This window comes from Electrophorus electricus, chromosome 2, assembly GCF_041902795.1.
Source record: "Electrophorus electricus isolate QZ-2024a chromosome 2, ASM4190279v1, whole genome shotgun sequence".
NCBI lineage: Eukaryota > Metazoa > Chordata > Actinopteri > Gymnotiformes > Gymnotidae > Electrophorus > Electrophorus electricus.
This window is the reverse complement of record NC_137498.1, coordinates 5813294-5825525: the sequence shown is the minus strand read 5'-3', so window position 1 is coordinate 5825525 and position 12232 is coordinate 5813294. Positions and strand designations below refer to the sequence as shown.

General features: G+C 41.4%; 2 long non-coding RNA genes across 3 annotated transcripts in view; both read right to left on the bottom strand.

Annotated features, from left to right (window-relative positions):
• The window catches only part of LOC145647300 (uncharacterized), a 498552-nt gene that overhangs the window by 462374 nt on the left and 23946 nt on the right, over window positions 1-12232 (bottom strand). The window lies entirely within an intron of this gene.
• On the bottom strand, window positions 4105-9264 carry LOC145647289 (uncharacterized). The gene is made up of 4 exons (XR_014116311.1): window positions 9174-9264; window positions 9027-9099; window positions 7347-7530; window positions 4105-4344 (listed from the first exon to the last, which is right to left on the bottom strand). It is a non-coding gene; the product is annotated as an uncharacterized LOC145647289 (long non-coding RNA).

The window sequence follows — 12232 nt, the reverse complement described above, 5'->3', positions numbered from 1 at the left end:
TCCCACATGACCCTTTTGGTTCCCCAAATTAATATGCAGTCTATGAAAAACACCTGATGGAAACAGTTCAAATTTCCCAGGATGAGGGCCTCTGCCATCCTTTTTGAGTATCAAACAGGCCTTGACCTCCATAGTAACCCACAGTACAAGACACACTCTTTAGAAGTATACTCTACTGAATGTTCTACACTTACAGTGGAGAGGAAGTGTATTCAAATGAAATTTTGACAAACCTCTAACCCCAACACACACACCAAATGTTTCTGTAAGTTGTCATTTGGTACATCTTCCTTTCTTCCTTAGCAGTCAGTAATCTATCAGATATTCTCACATCATCAGTGAGAATGTTGTTATTGTTAGTTAAGTGGTTCAGTTCAATGTTATAGAGACAACATGCGAAAGCCTATTATGAACCCCAGGAACAACCATCAGCTCCGCACAGCCACGCCCACTTGCACACCCCCCCCGATCTGACTCACCGGAATTCTAGCGCACGCCTGATTCCTATTTAACTGTTCATTTGTTTTTACCCTAATGGCCAAAATGTGCATTCTGTTCTTCAGTCTCCTCTACTTCAACTTACGAACATGGAACACAAACTTATGTAGGCCTATTCTTGGTTTAAACATAATTCATTTCCCATCGCTCAGTTCTTCCATAATATTTTATTACTTTTCCATAATCAAGTCTGACTGCTTGATTTTATTCAAAAGTATTTTTCTTTAATTAATTAAGTACTGTATTTTCTCTTTAATTACTTATTTTAGTTAAGAGTAATTTTAACCTAGGTTAGATAGTTCATAAGGCGAGACAAACAATAGTTAACTTATGATGTCACGCAACCAACCCCAGATGTCACATATGGCCTTTCTGGATTTCCATACTTTAGAATGATGTCATGGAACGCTCCCCTTCCTGCTGATCACGTGGTACAGCCCGTTACGTGCAGTGGGCGTTTCTCGTTGACTGTGACTTGTCTTGTTTGTAACCACACCCATGTTGTTTATCACACACCTGCACCTGGCTTAGTCTCGTTATGTCTGTATGTATTTAAACCCCTCTTGGTGTGTGTATCGGTGTCGGTCACTGTTCATGTTGCCTTTGCTCATGTGTGTGTTCATGTTGTTCACGTTAGCCATGTTTGTATTCATGTATGCTGTTTACGTTACATGTGAGTGCCATTGTTTTTTGCGTGCTTTAATAAATGTCTGTCTCCATCGAGGGAGTCTGTTAGTCATGCTCCTTGCCCTGCGGCACTCGGGCCATTACAAATGACCAAGTGTAGATTTCAATAAGACTGGTTGTGGTTTTCTTATTGGCTGTTTTGATTTCTTCCCTCTATAAAGAAATGAAAGTTAAAAAAGGACAGGAAATTCTGCTATGTAGCCTCACTGAAACACAGCCTTCAGCACTGCAGTATACTGAGACAGAGCTGTCAGATAGCAGCAGTGAACAGTGTAGTTAAAATGCACCTCAACAACTAAAGGACCAGACTGCTGAAAACTCATCTCTTTAATGCTTGGTAAGTTCAATTTGACAGTATTCAATTATTCCACACTTTATTAACATGGAATGTTAGCTCGCATCAGCACTGTTTTACAAACCTTTACCTGTTAGAGTTACAGCTAAATTCTACAGCCCTTCTCTTGCATTTTTAGTTTGTTAGTAATTTTTTAGGGACTAGCATTATGGTGATTTACAGTGAGATGCATGTGTGCAGTGAAATATGAAATAAATATAAAATTAATGTGTATCAGTTAATTATTCAGTTAAAGATGCAAATCTGCTTTGAAAAAATGTTTGTGTTCAAAAACAAACTGAATAAAGCTGAACAAAGACACATACGATAGAATTCTGTTCATAGACTGCAGCTCAGAATTCAACACCATCATTCCTCAGTGTCTGGTTGAAAAGAGACTGCTGGATCTGAACTCCTCCCTCTGCAGCTGGATCCAGGACTTTCTTGGTGGGAAAGCCCCATCAGTCTGGATCAGGATCACTGTCTCCAGCACCACCACACTGAGCACTGAGCTTCCCCAGTGTTGTGTGCTCAGTCCACTGTTGTTCACATTGCTGACCCTAAATTGTGCAGCAATGCACAGCTTGAACCACATCAAATTCACTAATGGCAAGACTGTGGGGTCTCATCAGCAGTGATGATGAGTCAGCGTTCAGAGAGGATGTCTCAGAACCTGTCAGTCACTGAATGTGGAAAAAAACAAAAAAGATGGTGGTCGACTTCAGGAAAGTATGTAGTTTTCACTCTCCGATCAATATCGACAGCTCCTCTGTGAAAGCACCAAGTTCTTTGGTGTCCACCTAGCAGAGAACCTCACCTGGACCCTCAATACTAGCTCTATAGCCAAGAAAGCCCAGCAGTAACTCCTACTTCTAGCTCATCCCCCTGCCACTATCCTCACCATGTTCTACAATAGACAGCATCCTGAGCAGCTGCTTCACTGCCTGGTTTAGGAACTGACTCAGACCGCAAAACCCTGAGGAGAATAGTAAGAACAGCAGTTAGGTACTGTTACCTCAGTAACTGCTGTATACTATAAGCGTATTTGTTTATATGTCACAGTATGGTGCACTGGTTGAAGTTGCCTATATGTTAATATTTGTGCTGTATTTCATATTTATTGTTTACACATGTTCTCCTTTTGTGTTGCATCATGGTACTGTAGGAGCATTATTTAATTACCTGTTTATAGCTAGAAAGTTTCACGGTTGGTCAGCCAGTTAGCAGGGGAGACACACCCACCCCTGCTAAGGACTACTCATCGCACCTGCCCCGTTCACAATCCCCTGATTACTAATTATTTTCACCCATTCCACATTCACTCCCTGCTCTATTTTAACCCCCAGATCCGCGGAGACGGAGCTGCACATTAGCGGTCCTATTACGTTCGGGTCGAACAATGCATGATCAATTGTCTAGAGGAAGACTAGCTCCTCTGTATTTGTATTTGAGGTTCCATGCTTCTATCACGGACAACCTATGGAGAATAAAGATTACCTCGCTGCTGACCCACCTCTCGCTTCCATTCACCCGCCGCCATCACAGAAAGACAATAAAAAGCCTCTTGACCACTCTTTTGACCTCTGTTTACCAGACTCTAGATCCTAAGTTATGGGCCACCCATTATATTTATTCTGTAACCAGGCCACATATTTGGTCTTTATCTCCTTCTGAAGATCTGTCAATTAGCTGACTTCAAGTTGGCTTTATATTGGTTTCAAACCTCTGTTTCCAGGGGGCATAGTGGAAGTGGCCTGTTGCTTGCATTCTGTATGCTAGGATCTTGAGCTTAACTACTACAGTGGTATATACCAGTTTGTTGGTTTCAGTTATACAGGTTGTTGGTATTGTGCTTATTGCTGCATTTACATTTGTGAGCATACTGTCTGATGGTAGCTTACCACGAAGTTAGGTGAGCTTCAAGCAGTGGATGACAGTAGTTACCTTAGTCATGACCATCATCTGCATGGCCACAGCTGGACCACACAATGTCCACATTACAGTTTGGCTCTGGTGGATTCCTGATGTAGTCTGACCTTTCTTTCTCAGATGCAATATGTGTTCTGTCTGGGCAGTGATACTGACCCTTCATTTCATCCATCCTTATAGCATTATTATACTTTACATATATAACATATATAACATAGAATCATAGAAACATATTTATCTTTTATATACAGTGAATGTAAAGATTGTGGGGTGGGGCCTGGTGAGTGGGGCCTGGTGGTTGGGGTCTGCCATAAATGCTATTGAGCTCTTTCATTCTAAATAGTTTTGAAGGGCACCGATCTGCAAACTCCATCATAGTTTGGGCGTATGAAAATTACATGGAACGTAAAAAAAAAAATTATATTGTAAATCTGTCTAGTTTTATCTCTCTTACCAAATTTATTTCACTGTTTATATTATACAGTTTATATTGAACAGATTTTATGTTCTATGATTTTATTATCCAGGTTTTTATCATTGTTTTTTTTTTTATCTTGATTGTGTGTACTCTTATCTTGTACTATAATTTTAAAAAGTTGTATACAACTAAAGTTTACTATTATTATTATTATATTAGTACCACCAAATGGTTTAGTTTAATGGCTTTATTGAAGCTTCATGTTTTAAACCATGCCACATGATCATAATAATGATCTGAGTGTAGTCCTCTTCCTCCTCTTCATCACAGTGTCTCAGTGTCTCTTCCGTGATGCAGTGATGGGCACAGTGACGTGTTCACCGTTGCCACACTCACAGCAAGCATGAGATGGAGCTTTCAGCTGGGGGGGGACGGTGAGTCTTGCAGCTGGCTGGAACAACCGTCTGTCCATCCTCATCTAAAATGGATGAAAGCAGAGAATGTTTGCACAGCGTTCATTTTAATTTAGTCGAAGAAATAACCTGCTAAACCTGCCTGTGTGGCGTTCACATTACTCTAACGCAGCATATTTACCATATGCCTTGTTTGTATGTTATATCGAACAGCAAAAACACAGGGCCTGCTATTCTCTTCAATTAATTCTCAAGTCTGCACCTTTATTTTTCTATTTAAAATGTACTTAATAATACATCTGGATTTTGGGAAATAAGGAACCACATGAGTGTAATGGTTGGGAGGCTGAGGGTGAACACATATACAAAGTAACAATGCCTCGGATGTGAGAGTGAACTGGAACAATGACTAGGCAAACCCTAATAAGAATGAGTAAACGAACAGACAGGATTAACAAATGAATAAGAAGTTTAATATAAAAAAATGAACAAGAAAAACAACACAGAATGGAATGAGGGAAAGAATCAGAAGACTAAGCAGGCTAACAGGGCGAGGCTGATAACAAGGCAACTAAGGAAACTTAACACTAAGGAACGGCTAACAGGAGAACAACGATGAAGCACAGAACCAGGTTACTTATGCTAGACGAGACTGTAAACCATGGACAGGCACAGGAATTGGGACAGACTGAGGGAAAAGGAGTGGGACTGGCAACATGGCTAGAACAGGAGGCGAGCACAGAGACAGGAGAGGAGAAATACTGGGATAGCTGCGGGAACAGGGACAGGCACAGAAGCAAAGGCAGACATAATTATGTTAAACAAAACTGAGACAGGCACAGCAACAAAATAAACAACAGGCATGAGTGCAGCTACTGGAACAGGTAAAGGAACACCGATGCCACAAGGCAGGGTAACAGGTTTTTACCAAGTTCACACAAACAGGTATAGATACATTATGTAGATGCAGTTACAGGAGTGTCGTAGGGCGTGGGCACCAGTGGAGCATGAGCTGAGCGTTCACGAGCACGTCTGACGTGTCCTGAGCGTCCACCTGCATGTCCGATGTGGGTGCCGAGTCATGGTTGCGTTCAGCGATGGCAGGCTCAGGAGGTCTGGAGGTGCGGCTGCACTCAGCGATGGAAGGCGTGGGAGGTTTGCAGGCGTGGCACTGGGAGGAGCGTAGGCAGGCAGGCCAGAGAGAAAAAGGCTGGGGAGGCAGGCAGGCACTGAGGGAGGGAGGATGGGGAGAGAAGGAGGCAGGGAGGCTGACAGGGAGGGAGGGAGTGAGGGAGGCTCAGGAGGCAGTGAGGCAGGTAGGCAGCCAGGCTGGGAGGGAGGCTGGGAATACATGTGGCCACATGATTAGAATCGAGACCCAGACACCGAGGGGAGGCTGGGGCTACCCATGGCCGGTAGATCTGAATGGAGACGCAGACTCCTGGGGGAGGTTTGGAATACATTCTGTTCATCTGGCCACATGTAACCCCAGACTCCCTCCCTCCCTTCCTGCCTCCCTCCTTTCCTCCCCAGTGTACCCAGTGTTCTTGCTCTCTCCCTGCCTGCTTGCCTCCCCACCCTCCCTGCCTCCCTCCATCCAAGCCTGCTTGCCTGACTCCCCAGCCTCACTCCAGCCTCTCTGCCCACCCAGCTTGCCTGCCTGCCTACCTGCTTACCTCCAAAGCCTCCCTCCCTTCCTGCCTTCCCCACCTGCCTCCCCAGTGCCTCTCTCTCCCTCCCTGCCTGCCTGCCTCCCCAGCCTCTCTGCTTACCCTCCTGCCCACGCACTTGCCTGCCTGCCCAGCTTATGTGCCAGTCTGCCTCCCTCCCTGTTTGCCTGTCTCCCTCACTCCTCAGCCCCCTCCCTCCCTCCATCTCTCCCTGCTTGTCTGCCAGCCTGCTTGTCTCCCCAGACTCCCTCCCTCCCTGCCTCCCCAGCCTACCTCCCTCCCTGCCTGCCTGCCTGTGCACCCTCCCTCCCTGCCTCCCTGCCTCCCCAGCCTCTCTGCTTACCCTGCCACCTGCCCACCTGCCTGCCCAGTTTACTTGCCTGTCTGCCTCCCTGCCTGCCTGTCTGGCACAGTGATGCATTCACCCCTGCTATGCTCACTCTCCATCACTGTGCAGCAAGCATGAGATGGAGCTTTCAGCTGGGGGCTGATGTTGAGTCTTCCAGCTGGCTGGAGCAACAGTCTGTCCATCCTCATCTAATATGCATGAAAGTAGAGGAGGTTTGTACAGTGTTCATTTTCATTTAATCAAAGAAATAACCTGCTAAGCCTGGCAGCATAGTGTTAACTTTATTCTAATGCAGCATATTTATCTGGGGGATGGGACATCCTGCTTGACTGGGAAGCAGCAGCACATGGTATTTCTGGAATGTTGGACCAAGTTGCATCGAAAGATGTTTCGACATACGTCTTGTGATTCCACTCTTACTTGAAATGGTCATATTCCAGACAATCCATGCACCTCTGTTATATTTTTTTCATGAAAAGAAGCCACGCCTCTCCTCCATGACACCTTCTTGCATGTTTGTAAGAGATTGAAATCATGACACTCAGTGTTAGTTTTGCACAATGCCTAATTCAGAAAAATGCACAAGCAATGCTAAAAAGAAGTCTTCATCTGGGAGTCGTATAATTCTGATGGATCGGGCAATTTGGAACTGGTTCCTGATTCCCATCACTTTGCTTCATGAATGAAAAAGCTGATTGTGTGTTGAGGAAAACAGATGTTTTTATAAGTGGCTGTGAATGGATTTGCTTTTGCTATTAAAGTGTGTTATTCCTACTACCATATCTTCTCAGATTCACTATTCATTCGAGTTCTCTTAAGTTTATAGTCTGCTATAGACTGCTACCTGCATATCTAACACAAAAATTAGTGCTTCCCATTGCAGAGCCAAGATTATTCTGACATGTTAAGTCAGTAAAATGACTTCATTCTGGTTACCATGATATTAAGAATGGAATGCTTTGAGAATACCAACTCCAGACAGATAAACAGAAAACCTATAGATGATGCATAAAATGAATGCTGGATGAAAATAGATACATTTACTCACATCTGCAGGAGAACCTGCCATGTCTCTCTCCTCCTTCAGTGTCTGCTGCTCCTCCCTCATCTTCCTCAGCCACTCTCCCATCATCTCCTCATCTGCCGCCTTGTGGTGTCCATGTGGAAAGGGGTGACACTGTGATGTGGGGGAATGGTGCCGATGTCTATGTCGTTGGTTATAAGGATGGATTCTGTTTCAGCGAAAATCCATGTTAGTTTAAAACCTGCGTAACATGGTACACCACAAAGTTAGTTTTCAGCTCATGAGGCACAGCATTGGAAATACCCGAGACAACTGCCAGATGCAATTTACCCTGTCCCCATCCATTTCTGAACTTACATTGTCCCCACTACTTCTTGAAAGTGTATTAAGAAAATATTAGTATTTTCTTCACAAGCTTCATTTTGCTCCATTTGATAAATATAATTTGATTAATTGTTGTTTTGATCTATAAATCTAATCATATTATGTTCTTAATGACAATCAGAACACATTCTTGCTGATATGTTGTTGAGACGATGGTGAAATAAACGCAGTACAACTGACGTTTCTTGAAATGCTGATTAATCAAAATCAATAGAAAACAACTGTACTTCAAATATATATTAAACCATAATGTTAGTTTTGAGAAGCAGGCAAGATGGGAGTCGCATGCAGCTAGAAATGTATGGCTTTACTGAGCAGAGTAAACACTGCAGGCAACAGCCTACAGTGATCACGTAAAGCTCATCATATTATTCCTAGAGAGTAACATTCTGTCCCTCAAAGGCAATGAAACAAGAAAACGTTGGTTTGTGGGATTGAATTTTGCATCCTAATGGGGAGAAGACAATTCAAGCCAGTTTTTAAACTATGCCTTTCAGGCACCAAAAAGGAGGAAATGCTGGATGGATCCAGAAGTCCCCTTGCTGTATGGTTTCTGTAGTGTAGTGGTTATCATGTTTGTTTTACAGGCAGAAAGTACCTAGTTCAATACCAGGCTGAAACACTTTTCTTGGTAAATGTGTAACTGCTGTCCTTACAGTTGAATGGAGGGCTGTTCTTCACAGAGCAAAGTCAGGCTCCTTAACTAATCGCCAAACTGATGAATTAAAACTCGTAGCATAATGTCTATGCTAATTCAAGACTTTCAAACATTAGTACAGGAAGTATAAACTTTAGTGAGTGTGTCCTTATTTTGTTCCCTAAAAAGGTTTATGCTAATTAGCTCAATTTTAAAAGTTACTTTCATCAAGTCTATGGCAAAGAAAAAATCATTGCAAGGCAATGTCAAGCATACAGAATTTGTGCAATAGGTTATGCTCTAAATGCCAATGAGAGAACTACAGAGATAAAGTAAAACTCTTCATATTATGCCCAGTTAGCAACAGTCTGTTTCTCGAAGGGTAAGAAACAAGAGAACTTTGGTGGGGTTGTCTGAATTTTGCATCCTAATGCTTGAGAAGTCATACTGCTTAGCCAGATTTAAAACTATGATTTTCAAGCCCCAAAAATGAGCAAATGCTGGAAAGCAGCATTTTTTTCTGCAACTTTGAATCAGATATTTCTGAAAAATTAGAATTGTAAACCATTTAAATTTTAAGTACATCTGCTCGTAAAACCCATTTTAGGCCATCCAACATACCCACGAAATTTGCATAAAATGGCAGCTATTTGTGAACAGAGAGAGTAATGGTATTTACTAACCGTCAAAATGATTTATTGCTTGATTTGATTGGTTGATTTGACAGCTGTCAATCATCCTCGTCGTCCGAGTCATCTTAGAAAAGAAAGTTGATCCAATTATTCTAGTATAAATGTGATTAATAAACATGCTTTTAAATATATACTTACGTGGAGATGGTGGCCTACAGGTTAGTGTGGTTGAACAGCGTGAATAGGCCTAGAATTATTTAGATGTATGTTATAAGCCACAGTGACCTCTGTATACGTTTCTGTAGACGTTACCGGTTGTAAGAGGTGAAATATTTGTGAGCTCCGCCAGAGGGCTCGATGAATAGTGGATGACAGTAGAGGGATTCACCCCCTCTGCCTGTGTGACAAATTAACGCACTGCATAAACTTTTAGACATAAAGCGATCTTTTATCATATGGTAGACGCACTCTAGAAAAGATTACCTTGTAACAACTCATTGAGTACATGAACTGTTTCATCAGCTTGTGTCCTTATATCTGCAAATAAAAAGTAACAAAAATGTAAACAAAACAAATACATACAATTAAAATTTATAAAAGTTCACAAATAAGAAATTACCTTGGTCGGCAATTCTCTCCACAGAGTCAAGGAAGTCGTGAACGTCGGAAACTATGGAAATACATAGAACAGACTTATAGACCATGAGTAGAAAAGATCACCATAATGATATCCTTTATACCAAAACCGCATTTATGTCAGGTCATGTACTGGTTAATTTAAGTAAATAGATTCACCCACTTCGAAGCTAAAGTTTTTTCTATTTAGCTAGCCCTGAGAATAAGAATAGCCGTCGATCAAAAGAGTTTTAGTCGATCAAAATGTTTCACGTACTCTATGGCATAGCGGTCATATTACATATTGACCATTAATCATCAGAATAAAGACATTGACAATATCCTTTCCTAGATAGCTCGCAAAAGAATACTTACGATAGCTTGTAGATACTACGCATTGATTGTTAAAATGTATGTTTTGTCTAGACCTGAAATTAATTACGACGCTAAGCCCCACTGAGTTAAATCATACAACGCACGATAAAGTATTTCATCCATTAGCTAAATAAATAGCTAAATACACGTCAGCCTTTTTAGTAACTTATACGAATATAAGGTATAGCATGAATTAGTTAAGCATTACTGAATTGCTTACCTGTTGTGAACTAAAGGATTGAAATACCGAAAACACGGCTTTAAGAAAAAGTCGGTGGGGATAGAAATGGTTTTCGGATAGAAGTTGTAAATTACGTCCCTCCCCCAACACCGCTCTCAGTTGTGGAATGCACTGAAAGTGGTAGGAGTACAACGTGTGATAACGGACAAAAACCTTGTGTGATAAAACGTATAGAGTAACCACAATGGTTAGAGATCAGACAAAAATAAATTAATTAAAACTTTGTGATGTTTTCTGAAAAGTTTGCTTATTGCCTTGTTTGAGTACATCTGGCAAATAAGATGTGAAGAGGTGTGGGAGGTGTGTGTGTGTGTGTGTGTGTGTGTGTGTGTGTGTGTGTGTGTGTGTGTGTGTGTGTGAGAGAGAGAGAGAGAGAGAGAGAGAGAGAGAGAGAGAGAGAGAGAGAGAGAGAGAGAGAGAGAGAGAGAGAGAGTGTCAATGTCAATGACCTCTAACTGCAGAGTGTGTGTCAGAGAGGACACTGAACAGATAGAGAAAGTGGAGACAAACTGGTGTAGTATGAGACTAAAAAATTTTATTTTCTTTAATCACATTATTTCACTATTAAAGAATTATTTCAATGATTCCTACTCAAACATCAGGGGTACAACTAAATTTAAATGAGCGGGTACGAGGGTCTGGTTTTGTGGGAGGAGTTGCACGCTGCACGGGATTGGTCAGACCGGGTGGTTGGGTAGAAAGAAAAGGCGGCAAAATTGAGGAGTCAAATGAGGAGTGTATTTCTGACCCTGGGAGGAGTTTTTTTTTCCACCTTATATCATATTTTGTCATAAAGTTTTTCCTGCATGATGGTGGGCGGGGGGGGGGGGGTGAGGAGGTGTAACCTCTAGAGAATCAACCAATGGGAGGGAGTGGGAGGGGTGAATGAGTGGGTGAGAGAGAGAGAGAGAGAGAGAGAGAGAGAGAGAGAGAGAGAGAGAGAGAGAGAGAGAGAGAGAGAGACACACACCCACACCCACACCCACACCCCCACCCGAGATCCATACGCAAGTTTGAGTATGACTACATGACCGGCAGCGGACATTAAAGACTGGGTGGTACGTATTCGTTTAAGACTCGGAAGTTTTATTTACTTTAATCACTTGAATATTTCACAATTACATATTTTTTTTTAAGTCAATAAAACTATTTTGAGGATCCCTCATTGTGTTTTAATTTATTTTCATATAATATTGTCACATCATAAATCATATAATACTAATAATAATAATTTATATATATATATATATATATATATATATATATATATATATATATATATATATATATATATATATATATATATATGGAGGGTCAAAACAAATCAAGCAATAAATCATTTGACAGTTTGTAAATTCCATTACTCTCTCTTAGGCTTTCTAGGTTTATATGGAGGCTCTGCAAGAATAGCAAAGTGTGATCAGTTATAAGTAATGAGGGTTCAGGGCTGTTATGTATTTTGTACATTTAGCTTTAGATTTTATACTACAGAACTGATGGATTTACAATTTGTACAAGCAGATATGTTCAGTTTCCTGTGTGTCAGTTTGCTGTGTGTCAGTGGTGGTAATACAACAGCTTAGTCTGAGGCTACAGGGCTCTGTAGGTGCAGTGTTTCCTTTCTGAAGCAAGCAAATTGTCTTTTCTTTTAAATACAAATCAATCATTTTCTGTGAGAGAATCAAATAATTGCAGATACAAAGAGGTGGGACTTAATACTGTGAATCATACACTACATGTCCAAAAAAAAAGGTCACCACCTGGATTTCACTAAGCAAATAGGTAAGAGCCTCCCATTGGATAATTACTGCATAGGTGATTATGTTTCAGCTGGAAACAAGTTATTTAACCCTAATTGATGCAGTGAGTACCTTCTCAGTTGTTAAACAACCATGTCGAAAGACACATCCTGTGGTCGTGGAAAAGATGTTAATCTGTTTCAGAAGTGTCAAATTATTGGCATACATCAAGCAGAGAAAACATCTAAGGAGATGCTGAAACTACTAGAATCAGGTGAAGAACTGGC